Here is a 13,142-nt window from a genome sequence, read left to right as displayed (position 1 = left end):
CGTACGGAACCCTTTACCCGAAAACATCCGAACCGCACATGCTCGCGACAGTCCTGCCGTTAGAGAATGCACCGTGCACGCGACCGAGTAAGGCCACTCAGAGACATCCATTTCCCAGGTATATGCCCCCTACGCACTTTTGGTGGCGCAACTCGCACGAACAGTCCCACCTCGACCCCGTAAACAAGCTTTTTTGCCTCGAAGAGTTCGTCGGAGACGAAGAAGCAACCTTCAGTGCAAACGTAGCACTCTTTTGTGCAACCGCCCAAACAACGCCCCCTCTACCCTCTGTCGAAACACTCGGCATTGCTGCTCCCTAAGGTGAGCTTCTCCTCATAGGCAATTCCGCTCTTATCCGGTCACGTTTGTGTGCCCGAATTTCGCAAGGCAACCTCCATGGGACATGGAAAAGACTCGAGAAGAGAGCTCGCTCACGGGAGAGAGAAGCCAAGGAGACCACGAGAGTGCTGAGAGTGGGACAGCGCTGAATAGGCGGGAGAAGCCTGCGCGTATAAACGGAGATATATATCCAATTGCAACGAAGGAACGTGCCAAAGATCGAGAACAATGGCAGAAATGCTAGTAACGTGCACTTCGGGACCAACGCATCACCGGAAGACAACCGCCAAACATCGAAAGAGTCGCGATGCTCCGCAACCTACGTGCAAAGCGGTCGCACACCGGGTAAGGGAGTGAGAGCCCCAAACATAGCTGGGCGAGGCGCTCACTCCGCTCTTTAATATCTCGTTAATACCGCCAAGGAAATGGCACAAGCACACACACACAAGCATCCTCGGAAGAGGACAGTTCGAGTGACAGGTCAAATCCAAGAGTTCCGAAGACTACCTCCAGGAACAATCGGGAACAAGACCGATTACAAGTCGTCGAGTCTGTTACTGGGCGAACACGAGATGCGCACAGGAAATCGATCAGCCCTCACAATGGCCCAAGGCCAGAGATCGGACTGCTACGATTTACCCCAACAATCATCGTGCCACTCTTCGCAGAGAGGTGATAGACGCCAACGAGCCCGCGCATAGCAATCGAGGTGTAAAAAGGGCGTTGAAGGCAGGAAGCCTGGACGAAAGAGGCTACGAGGTCACCTCGAAGCGGTCTAAGAATCGGGCGCACTTGGGGCGACTACCAGTGCCAACCCCTTATCCCGCGGTGCGTCCGACACACAGAAATTTCCAAGGCGGCCAAGGAGCCTCCCCGCATAGCAATCGAGGTGTGAGGTTACGGATGCAGCATTGATAGCAATCGAGGTGTGAGGCGAAGGATGCAGAAGTGAGAGCCGAGGGATGTAGCAGAGATAGCAATCGGGGTGTGTGATGCAGAAGAGATAGCAATCGAGGTGTGCGGTGGGAAGGGCCCAGCAGCCAGAATGCATGAAGCGACGGATGAAGCAGTGATGACAACCGGGCTGTGAGGAGAGGAGGGATGCAGCCAAGAAAGCAATCAGGGCTCGAGGCAAGGGATGCATCAAGGATAGCAATCATGTTGTGAGGCGAGATTCCAAAGGCTAAACGTGAGAGGCTGCAGGGTCGACTCAGAGAGGTCTATGCATGTGAGAGGCTGAAAGCAAGGTCGACTCGGAGCGGTCTATGCATCGGGCGCGCTTGGGGCGACTACCAGTGCCAACCCCTTATCCCGCGACGCGTCCGACAAAGAGAACGTTCCAAGGCGGCAGAGGAGGTTACCAGCCGAAGGATGCAGTAGCAATAACAGGTATAGTTCCGCGGCGGCCGAGAAGACTCACCGCATAGGAATCGGGATGCGAGGCGAGGGATGCGGCGGGAAGGCCCCGACGGCTAAACGGAAGAGGCTGCAGGGCCGCCTCGGAATGGTCCAAGCATCGGATGCGATTGGGACGACTACCAGTGCCAACCCCTTATCCCGCGATGCGTCCGATACACAGATAGTTCCAAGGCGGCCGAGGAGCCTCACCGCATATCAATCGGGGTGCGAGGCGAGGGATGGGGCGGGAAGGCCCCAACGGCTAGACGGAAGAGGCTTCAGGGCCACCTCGGAATGGTCCAAGCATCGGACGCGCTTGGGGCGACTGCCAGTGCCAACCCCTTATCCCGCGATGCGTCCGATACACAGATGGTTCCAAGGCGGCCGAGGAGCCTCACCGCATAGCAATCGGGGGTGCGAGGCGAGGGATGGGGCGGGAAGGCCCCAACGGCTAGACGGAAGAGGCTTCAGGGCCGCCTAGGAATGGTCCAAGCATCGGACACGCTTGGGGCGACTACCAGTGACAGCCCCCTATCCCGCGATGCGTCCGATACGAAGATGGTTCCAAGGCGGCCGAGGAGCCTCACCGCATAGCAATCGGGGTGCGAGGTGGGGGATGCGGCGAGATGGCCCCAACGGCTAGACGGAAGAGGCCACAGGGCCGCGTCGGAATAGTCCAAGCATCGGACGCGCTTGGGGCGACTACCAGTGACAACCCCTTATCCCGCGATGCGTCCGATACGAAGATAGTTCCAAGGCGGCCGAGGAGCCTCACCGCATAGCAATCGGGGTGCGAGGTGGGGGATGCGGCGAGATGGCCCCAACGGCTAGACGGAAGAGGCTGCAGGGCCGCCTCGGAATAGTCCAAGCATCGGACGCGCTTGGGGCCACTACCAGTGACAACCCCTTATCCCGCGATGCGTCCGATACGAAGATAGTTCCAAGGCGGCCGAAGAGCCTCACCGCATAGCAATCGGGGTGCGAGGTGGGGGATGCGGCGAGATGGCCCCAACGGCTAGACGGAAGAGGCCACAGGGCCGCCTCGGAATAGTCCAAGCATCGGACGCGCTTGGGGCGACTACCAGTGACAACCCCTTATCCCGCGATGCGTCCGATACGAAGATAGTTCCCAGGCGGCCGAGGAGCCTCACCGCATAGCAATCGGGGTGCGAGGCGAGGGATGCGGCGAGATGGCCCCAAAGGCTAGACGGAAGAGGCTGCAGGGCTGCCTCGGAATAGTCCAAGCATCGGACGCACTTGGGGCGACTACCACTGCCAACCCCTTATCCCGCGATGCGTCCGATACACAGATAGTTCCGAGGCGGCCGAGGAGGTGGGGGATGCAGCGAGATGGCCCCAACGGCTAGACGGAAGAGGCTGCAGGGCCGCCTCGGAATAGTCCAAGCATCGGACGCGCTTGGGGCGACTACCAGTGACAACCCCTTATCCCGCGATGCGTCCGATACACAGATAGTTCCGAGGCGGCCAAGGAGCCTCACCGCATAGCAATCGTGGTGCGAGGTGGGGGATGCGGCGAGATGGCCCCAACGGCTAGACGGAAGAGGCTGCAGGGCCGCCTCGGAATGGTCCAAGCATCGGATGCGCTTGGGGCGACTACCACTGCCAACCCCTTATCCCGCGATGCGTCCGATACACAGATAGTTCCAAGGCGGCCAAGGAGCCTCACAGCATAGCAATCAGGGTGCGAGGCGAGGGATGCGGCGAGAAAGCCCCAACGGCTAGAGGGAAGAGGCTTCAGGTCCGCCTCGGAATGGTCCAAGCATCGGACGCGCTTGGGGCGACTACCAGTGACAACCCCTTATCCCGCGACGCGTCCGATACACAGATAGTTCCAAGGCGGCCGAGGAGCCTCACCGCATAGCAATCGGGGTGCGAGGCGAGGGATGCGGCGAGAAGGACCCAACGGCTACACGGAAGAGGCTTCGGGGCCGCCTCGGAATGGTCCAAGCATCGGACGCGCTTGGGGCGACTACCAGTGACAACCCCTTATCCCACGACGCGTCCGATACACAGATAGTTCCAAGGCGGCCGAGGAGCCTCACCGCATAGCAATCGGGGTGCGAGGCGAGGGATGCGGCGAGAACGACCCAACGGCTACACGGAAGAGGCTTCGGGGCCGCCTCGGAATGGTCCAAGCATCGGACGCGCTTGGGGCGACTACCAGTGACAACCCCTTATCCCGCGACGCGTCCGATACACAGATAGTTCCAAGGCGGCCGAGGAGCCTCACCGCATAGCAATCGGGGTGCGAGGCGAGGGATGCGGCGAGAAGGACCCAACGGCTAGACGGAAGAGGCTTCGGGTCCGCCTCGGAATGGTCCAAGCATCGGACGCGCTTGGGGCGACTACCAGTGACAACCCCTTATCCCGCGACGCGTCCGATACACAGATAGTTCCAAGGCGGCCGAGGAGCCTCACCGCATAGCAATCGGGGTGCGAGGCGAGGGATGCGGCGAGAAGGACCCAACGGCTAGACGGAAGAGGCTTCGGGTCCGCCTCGGAATGGTCCAAGCATCGGACGCGCTTGGGGCGACTACCAGTGACAACCCCTTATCCCGCGACGCGTCCGATACACAGATAGTTCCAAGGCGGCCGAGGAGCCTCACCGCATAGCAATCGGGGTGCGAGGCGAGGGATGCGGCGAGAAGGACCCAACGGCTAGACGGAAGAGGCTTCGGGTCCGCCTCGGAATGGTCCAAGCATCGGACGCGCTTGGGGCGACTACCAGTGACAACCCCTTATCCCGCGACGCGTCCGATACACAGATAGTTCCGAGGCGGCCGAGGAGCCTCACCGCATAGCAATCGGGGTGCGAGGCGAAGGATGCGGCGAGAAGGACCCAACGGCTAGACGGAAGAGGCTTCGGGTCCGCCTCGGAATGGTCCAAGCATCGGACGCGCTTGGGGCGACTACCAGTGACAACCCCTTATCCCGCGACGCGTCCGATACACAGATAGTTCCAAGGCGGCCGAGGAGCCTCACCGCATAGCAATCGGGGTGCGAGGCGAGGGATGCGGCGAGAAGGACCCAACGGCTAGACGGAAGAGGCTTCAGGGCCGCCTCGGAATGGTCCAAGCATCGAACGCGCTTGGGGCGACTACCAGTGACAACCCCTTATCCCGCGACGCGTCCGATACACAGATAGTTCCGAGGCGGCCGAGGAGCCTCACCGCATAGCAATCGGGGTGCGAGGCGAGGGATGCGGCGAGAAGGACCCAACGGCTAGACGGAAGAGGCTTCAGGGCCGCCTCGGAATGGTCCAAGCATCGGACGCGCTTGGGGCGACTACCAGTGACAACCCCTTATCCCGCGACGCGTCCGATACACAGATAGTTCCGAGGCGGCCGAGGAGCCTCACCGCATAGCAATCGGGGTGCGAGGCGAGGGATGCGGCGAGAAGGACCCAACGGCTAGACGGAAGAGGCTTCAGGGCCGCCTCGGAATGGTCCAAGCATCGGACGCGCTTGGGGCGACTACCAATGACAACCCCTTATCCCGCGACGCGTCCGATACACAGATAGTTCCGAGGCGGCCGAGGAGCCTCACCGCATAGCAATCGGGGTGCGAGGCGAGGGATGCGGCGAGAAGGACCCAACGGCTAGACGGAAGAGGCTTCAGGGCCGCCTCGGAATGGTCCAAGCATCGGACGCGCTTGGGGCGACTACCAGTGACAACCCCTTATCCCGCGACGCGTCCGATACACAGATAGTTCCGAGGCGGCCGAGGAGCCTCACCGCATAGCAATCGGGGTGCGAGGCGAGGGATGCGGCGAGAAGGACCCAACGGCTAGACGGAAGAGGCTTCAAGGCCGCCTCGGAATGGTCCAAGCATCGGACGCGCTTGGGGCGACTACCGTTGCCAACCCCTTATCCCGCGATGCGTCTGATACACAGATAGTTCCGAGGCGGCCGAGGAGCCTCACCGCATAGCAATCGGGTTGCGAGGCAGATTATTGGGAAGGGAACCCCCTGGGATGCGGCTCAAGCAGTGCCCAAAGGGACTGGAATGCGGAATCACATCGAGAGACCCAAATGCTATACGAGGGCTCAAATCGAATTATCGATTTGGCCACGACATGGACGCATCGGAACGACTACCTTTGCCGAACCACTCGCAATTGCATCCATACCGAAACCAATAGACATTTCCGTTAGAGCCCTCGCATAGCATTCGGGAATCTCGCATGCCCCTCTAAATCGACCAATGCTGGCGCTCAATGAAAATCCGAGCGCTACCACCGTTCGAGCGCCAGCATTGGTCGAGTTAGAGGGGCACGGGGGAGAATGCTCCAGTCAACACCTCCCCTATATAAGTTATTTGTCCGATTCTCGCACAACCGTAGTCTGCCTCGTCGAATCAAACAACGGTCCCAGATTCCGACTTCCGTTCCGTAGAGACCCAAAAGCTAGATGGAGGCTCGCAAGAAAGAGAGTCGGCGCATAGCAATCGGGTTTCTCGAACGTTTAGGGACCGAGCTCACTTGCGGATAGGGCAAAATCCGCCAAGCAACCCAAAAGCTAGACGGGGGCTCGAATCGAATCGCCTAGGCGGCCACAACAACGACGTGTTGGATCGACTACCAGTGCCAAACCATTCAGCAAGACTAGTCTGTGTCGAGGCCGGATAGAGATTCTCAGAGAGCGCCCGCATAGCATTTAGGAGACCTGCCGCGTCCCTCACACTCGACAAATGGTGGTGCACGTTTATAAATCCGAGCGATCCCAACCCTTTCAAGCACCAACATCGGTCGAGATAGAGGGGCACGGAGGGGGCTGCGTGAGACAACACAGTCCCCTATATAAGTTATTTGTCCGATTCTCACACATCCGAAGAATGGTCATCAAATCGGACAACAGCCCAAACTTCCGACTTCCGTCCCAGAAAGCCCAAGAGCTATCTAAAACGTTCATGGCCGGAACTCGATCGCGGCTATACCAGTCCGCCAAGCAACCCAAAAGCTAGACTGGAGCTCTAGTCGAATCACCTCTGTGGCCATTGCAAGGACGTGTTGGAGCGACTACCATTGCCGAACCATTCCGCAGGTCGAGTCCATACCAAGGCCGCATAGAGATTCACGATGAGCTCCTGCATAGCAATCAGGAGACTTGCCGTGTCCATCACAATCGATAAATCCTGGTGCAAGATTTTTGCATCCGAGCGCTCCAACCAGTCGAGCACCAGCATCAATCGACATAAACGGGCACGGGGGGAGGATGCTCGAGAACACTACCTCCCCTATATAAGTTATTTGTCCGATTCTCAAGCAGCCGAAGTCTGGTCATCGAATCGGGTCAAAGACCACAACTTCCGACTTTACCCACAATGCAAGTCATCGAATCGAACATCGGCCCCCGAGTCGGACTCCATGCGTATGTCAGGTCATCGGACCCAAATTCCGCCTTCCTGCGCATGGCGGGCCATCAATATCAACTCGGTCATCGGACCCAAACTCCGCCTTTTTGCGTATGGCACGCCTTCAAATCGGTCATCGGACCCAAATTCCGCCTTCCTGTGCATGGCGGGCCATCAACATCAACTCGGTCATCGGACCCAAATTCCGCCTTTCTGCGCATGGCACGCCATCAACTCGGTCATCGGACCCAAATTCCGCCTTCCTGCGCATGGCAGGTCATCGGACACAAATTCAGACCTCGCCAATATGCCTACGTATCGAATCGGTCATCGGACCCAACTTCCGACTTCATCCATACTGTAGGGTCTTTGAGGTTGGCGCGGTGCGCTCAACCCAGGGAGTCGACCCATCGAAGCATACACCTCCCCTATATAAGCTATTTGTCCGATTCCCACACCTGTGTAGTTTGCACCTCTGACCAGGACATCGACCCCAACTTCCGAACTCGACTGCAACGACGGCACCAGCGCCTTGGTGCGCACCTTGCGACGCACAGTCCCAACATTCGCCTTCCTGCACATGGCAGGTCATCGGACCCAAATTCCGACCTCGCGAGTATGCCTACATATCGAATCGGTCATCGGACCCAACTTCCGACTTCATCCATACCGTAGGGTCTTTGAGGTTGGCGCAGTGCGCTCAACCCGGGGAGTCGACCCAACGAAGCATACACCTCCCCTATATAAGCTATTTGTCCGATTCCCACACCTGTGTAGTTTGCACCTCCGATCAAGACATCGACCCCAACTTCCGAACTCGCCTCCAACGACCGAACCAGCGCCTTGGTGCGCACCTTGCAACGCACAGTGCCAACATTCGCCTTCCTGCACGTGGCAGGTCATCGGACCCAAATTCCGACCTCGCGAGTATGCCTACATATCGAATCGGTCATCGGACCCAACTTCCGACTTCATCCATACCGTAGGGTCTTTGAGGTTGGCGCGGTGCGCTCAACCCGGGGAGTCGACCCAACGAAGCATACACCTCCCCTATATAAGCTATTTGTCCGATTCCCACACCTGTGTAGCTTGCACCTCCGATCAGGACATCGACCCCAACTTCCGAACTCGACTAAAAAGACCGCACCAGCGCCTTGGTGTGCACCTTGCAACGCACAGTGTCAACATTCGCCTTCCTGCACATGGCAGGTCATCGGACCCAAATTCCGACCTCATGAGCATACCTACTAATCGAATCGGTCATCGGACCCAACTTCCGACTTCATCCATACCGTAGGGTCTTTGAGGTTGGCGCGGTGCGCTCAACCTGGGGAGTCGACCCATCGAAGCATACACCTCCCCTATATAAGCTATTTGTCCGATTCCGACACCTGTGTAGTTTGCACCTCCGCTCAGGACATCGACCCCAACTTCCGAACTCGCCTGCAACGACCGAACCAGCGCCTTGGTGCGCACCAAAAGTGCGCACTTTTGGAGGGCACTTTTGTGCGCTCCAAAGGTGCGCACTTTTGGAGGGCACTTTTCTGCGCTCCAAAGGTGCGCACTTTTGGAGGGCACTTTTTGGAGGGCACTTTTCTGCGCTCCAAAGGTGCGCACTTTTGGAGGGCACTTTTTGGAGGGCACTTTTCTGCGCTCCAAAGGTGCGCACTTTTGGAGGGCACTTTTTGGAGGGCACTTTTCTGCGCTCCAAAGGTGCGCACTTTTGGAGGGCACTTTTTGGAGGGCACTTTTCTGCGCTCCAAAGGTGCGCACTTTTGGAGGGCACTTTTTGGAGGGCACTTTTCTGCGCTCCAAAGGTGCGCACTTTTGGAGGGCACTTTTTGGAGGGCACTTTTCTGCGCTCCAAAGGTGCGCACTTTTGGAGGGCACTTTTTGGAGGGCACTTTTCTGCGCTCCAAAGGTGCGCACTTTTGGAGGGCACTTTTTGGAGGGCACTTTTCTGCGCTCCAAAGGTGCGCACTTTTGGAGGGCACTTTTTGGAGGGCACTTTTCTGCGCTCCAAAGGTGCGCACTTTTGGAGGGCACTTTTTGGAGGGCACTTTTCTGCGCTCCAAAGGTGCGCACTTTTGGAGGGCACTTTTTGGAGGGCACTTTTCTGCGCTCCAAAGGTGCGCACTTTTGGAGGGCACTTTTGTGCACTCCAAAGGTGCGCACTTTTGGAGGGCACTTTTCCTGTGCTCCAAAGGTGCACACCTAGGTGAGCACCTTCGACCACACCTTGTAGCACACCAAACTCTGACTTTCGACTTCATCCGCAATGCAGGGTCTTTGAGGTTGGCGCAATGCGCACAACCAGGGGAGTCGACCCATCAAACCCAACACCTCCCCTATATAAGCTATTTGTCTGATTCTCATACATGCGTAGCCTGCAGGAGCAATTAGGACATCGACCCCAACTTTCGGCTTCTAAACGAAAACAAGGTCTTTGAGGTTGGTGTAATGCGAACAACTAGGGGAGTCAACCCATCAAACCCAACACCTCCCCTATATAAGCTATTTGTCTGATTCTCATACATGTGTAGTCTACAGGAGCAATTAGGACATCGACCCCAACTTTTGACTTCTTAACGAAAACAAGGTCTTTGAGGTTGACGTAATGCGCACAACCAGGGGAGTCGACCCATCAAACCCAACACCTCCCCTATATAAGCTATTTGTCCGATTCTCATACATGTGTAGCCTGCAGGAGCCATTAGGACATTGACCCCAACTTTTGACTTCTTAACGAAAACAAGGTCTTTGAGGTTGGCGTAATGCGCACAACCAAGGGAGTTGACCCATCAAACCCAACACCTCCCCTATATAAGCTATTTGTCTGATTCTCATACATGTGTAGCCTGCAACAACGATTAGGACATCCACCCCAACTTCTGAATTCGTCTGCGTTGACCGCACCAAAGGTGCACGCCTTGGTGCTCACCAAAATCCGACTTCCGACTTCTTCTGCTATGCGGGGTCTTTGAGGTTGGCGCAGTGCGCACAACCAGGGGAGTCAACCCACCGAATGCAACACCTCCCCTATATAAGCTATTTGTCTGATTCTCATACATGCGTAGACTGCAGCAATGATTAGGACATCCACCCCAACTTTTGACTTCTTAAACAAGACAGGGTCTTTGAAGTTGGTGCAGTGCACACAACCAGGGGAGTCGACCCATCAAACGCAACACCTCCCCTATATAAAGCTATTTGTCCGATTCTCATACGTGTAGTCTGCAGCAGCGATTAGGACATCGACCCCAACTTCCGAATTCGTTTGCATTGACCGCACCAAAGGTGCACGCCTTGGTGTGCACCCTGGAGTGCACTTTGGTGCTCACCTCGGTGCACACTTTGGTGTGCACCTCGGTGTGCACCAAAGGTGCGCACCTTGGAGCGCACCAAAGGTGTACACTTTGGAGCGCACCACATAGGGTCTTTGAGAGGTTGGCGCAGTGCGCACACCAAGGTGGGTGTTGAGGTGCGTGCCGAGGTGGGTGGGTGCTAGGGTGCGCTCCATGGTGGGTGCCAGGGTGGGTGCGTGCTAGGGTGGATTCCAAAGAGGGTCATAGGGTGGGTGCCAAGGTGGGTTGGTGATATAGTGGGTTCAAAGGTGGGTACTAGGGTGGGTTCCAAGGTGGGTCACAAGTTGGGTGCCAGGATGCGTGGGTGTTAGGTTGGGTGCCAAGGTGGGCTCCTGCGTGGGTGGGTGCTAGGGTGGGTTTCAAGGTGGACGCGAGGGCGGGTGCCAAGGTGGGTAACAAGTTGGGTGTTAGGATGGGTGAGTGCTAGAGTGGGTGCCAAGGTGGGTGGGTGCTAAGGTGGATGCCAAGGTGGTTCACAGGGTGGGTGGGTTCTAGGGTGAGTTCCAAGGTGGGTCACAGGTTCAGTGCTAGGGTGGGTGTCAAGGCGGGTGTCGAGGTGCCTGGGTGCTAGGGTGTGGATGCCAATGTGGGTCATAGGGTGGGTACTAGGGTGGGCTGCAATGTGGGTGCCAAGGTGGGTAACATGCTCGGTGGGTTCTAAATTGGGTGCCAGGGTGGGTGTGCACCCACCTTGCCCGAGGTGGGTGCCAAGGTGCCAGTGTGGGTGGGTGCTAAGGTGGATGCCAAGGTGGGTGAGAAGGTGGGTGATAGGTTGAGTGGTAGGATGGGTGGGTGCCAAGATGGGTCACAGGGTGGGTGCAAGGGTGGGTAGGTGCTAGGGTTGGTGTCAGGGTGGGTGGGTGCTAGGTTGGGTTCCAAGGTGGGTGCGAGGGTGAGTGTCAAGGTGGGTCACAGGTTAGGTGCTAGGATGGGTGAGTGCTAGGGTGCAAAGGTGCCAGGGTGGGTGCTAGGATGGGTCGATGCTAGGGTGAGTGGCAAGGTGGGTCCACAAGTGTCAAGGTGGGTGCCGAGGTGGGTGCCAAGTCGGCGACTGCTATGGTGGATGCCAAGGTGGGTCACGGGGTGGGTGCCAAGTTGCTAGGTTGGGTTCCAAGGTGGGTGCCAACGTGGGTGCTAGGGTGCGTGGGTTAAAGGGTGTGTCACAACGTGGGTGCCAGGATGGGTGCGCACCCACACTGGCCAAGACGGGTGCGGGTGCAAGGTTGGGTTCCAAGCCCGGTCACAGGCTGGGTGCTAGGATGGGTGGGTGCCAAGGTGGGCACCAGGGTGGGTGCACCCACCCTGGCCAAGGTGGGTCACGGGGTGGGTCCTAGGGTGGGTAACGGGGTGGGTACTAAGGTGCGTGCCAAGGTGGGTCATAGGGTGGGTGCCAAGGTGGGCACCAGGGTGGGTGTGCACCAACCCTAGCCAGGGTAGGTCACGGGGTGGTTGTCGGGGTGGGCGTCAAGGAGCCAAGGTGGGTGGCAAGTAGCCAAGTTGCGTGCCAAGGTGGGTGTCGGGGTGGGTGCCAAGGATCCAAGGTGGGTGCCAAGGAACCAAGGTGGGTGTCTGGGTGGGTGCCGAGGTGGGAGCCAGGGTGGGTCCCAAGGTGAGTGCAAAGGTGGGTGCCAGGGTCAAGGTGAGTGCCAATGTGGGTTCCAAGGTGCCAGGGTCAGGGTGAGTGCCAATGTGGGTTCAAAGGTGCTAAGTTGGGTGCGAGGTTGGGTGCGAGGGTGGGTGGGTGCCAAGGTGTGCTAGGTGGAAGCCCGGGTGGGTCGGCATCCCATGGGTGTCGAGTTGGGTGCCTGATGGGTGCTTCTTGTCAAGTTTTAGTCGTCGGGACTCATTTCGAGCCTTAGAGGTCGTTTCTTGTCCGGTTGCCCTGTCTTCGACCTGGGAACCCAATTTTGGTCCTCGGGTCCCATTTTTTTTTGTCTCGCATCCCACTTTTGGCCTGTGGCCTTTTCGGGGTCGATTCTCGTTTTGGGCATCAGAGCATGTTTCTTCTCCTAAAACCCAATATTTGTTTATTAAGTCTCGGAACACATTTTTGTTCTCGTGGACCCATCATGGGTCTTGGAACGCATTTGTGGTCCTTGGGTCCCATTTTGCATCCCGAAACTTGTGTTTTGGTGCTTGATCCCTATTTTGGGTGCCCACCTTGCACCAAGTGCGCACCCGGGGCAAACCGAGCGCCTTGGTGCACCGGGGCAAGATCGAGCGTGCACCCGAGGCGCCCCGAACATGCACCAAGGTGCACTCGGCCCACATGTGAGCGCAGGTCGTTGCGCCCGAGGTGGTGTGTGGGCACCGCGTTGCAGACGGGACACTGCACGCACACGACGCCCCCTCCAGGTGCACGCACGTAGGCCGGGCCGGGTGCACACCCGACGCCCTAGCAAGGTGCGCGCACCCGGGCAGGGCTCACACTTGGCGAACGGGGCGCACTTCGCGAGGGAGGGTGTGCACCTCGACGGGGGTGGGTGGCCGGGGTGGATTCGCACGTGGGTCGCGGTTTGCTAAGTACACACTGCGACAAGCTCATAACGGGTGCGATCATACCAGCGTTAGTGCACCGGATCCCATCAGAACTCCGCAGTTAAGCGCGCTTGGGCCGGAGTAGTACTGGGATGGGTGACCTCCCGGGAAGTCCCGGTGTTGCACCCT

At 58.1% G+C, this 13,142-nt stretch overlaps 1 non-coding gene across 1 annotated transcript; it reads left to right on the top strand.

The window, feature by feature from the left end:
• Positions 1-13,023: 13,023 nt before the first annotated feature.
• Positions 13,024-13,142, top strand: LOC131863753 (5S ribosomal RNA). Its single transcript, XR_009362648.1, has one exon. It is a non-coding gene; the product is annotated as a 5S ribosomal RNA (ribosomal RNA).

The sequence above is a fragment of the Cryptomeria japonica genome, unplaced genomic scaffold, assembly GCF_030272615.1.
Source record: "Cryptomeria japonica unplaced genomic scaffold, Sugi_1.0 HiC_scaffold_68, whole genome shotgun sequence".
In the NCBI taxonomy this organism is placed as follows: Eukaryota; Viridiplantae; Streptophyta; class Pinopsida; order Cupressales; family Cupressaceae; genus Cryptomeria; species Cryptomeria japonica.
Note: the sequence above shows the minus strand (reverse complement) of the source record. Positions and strands in the feature narration are given on the sequence as shown.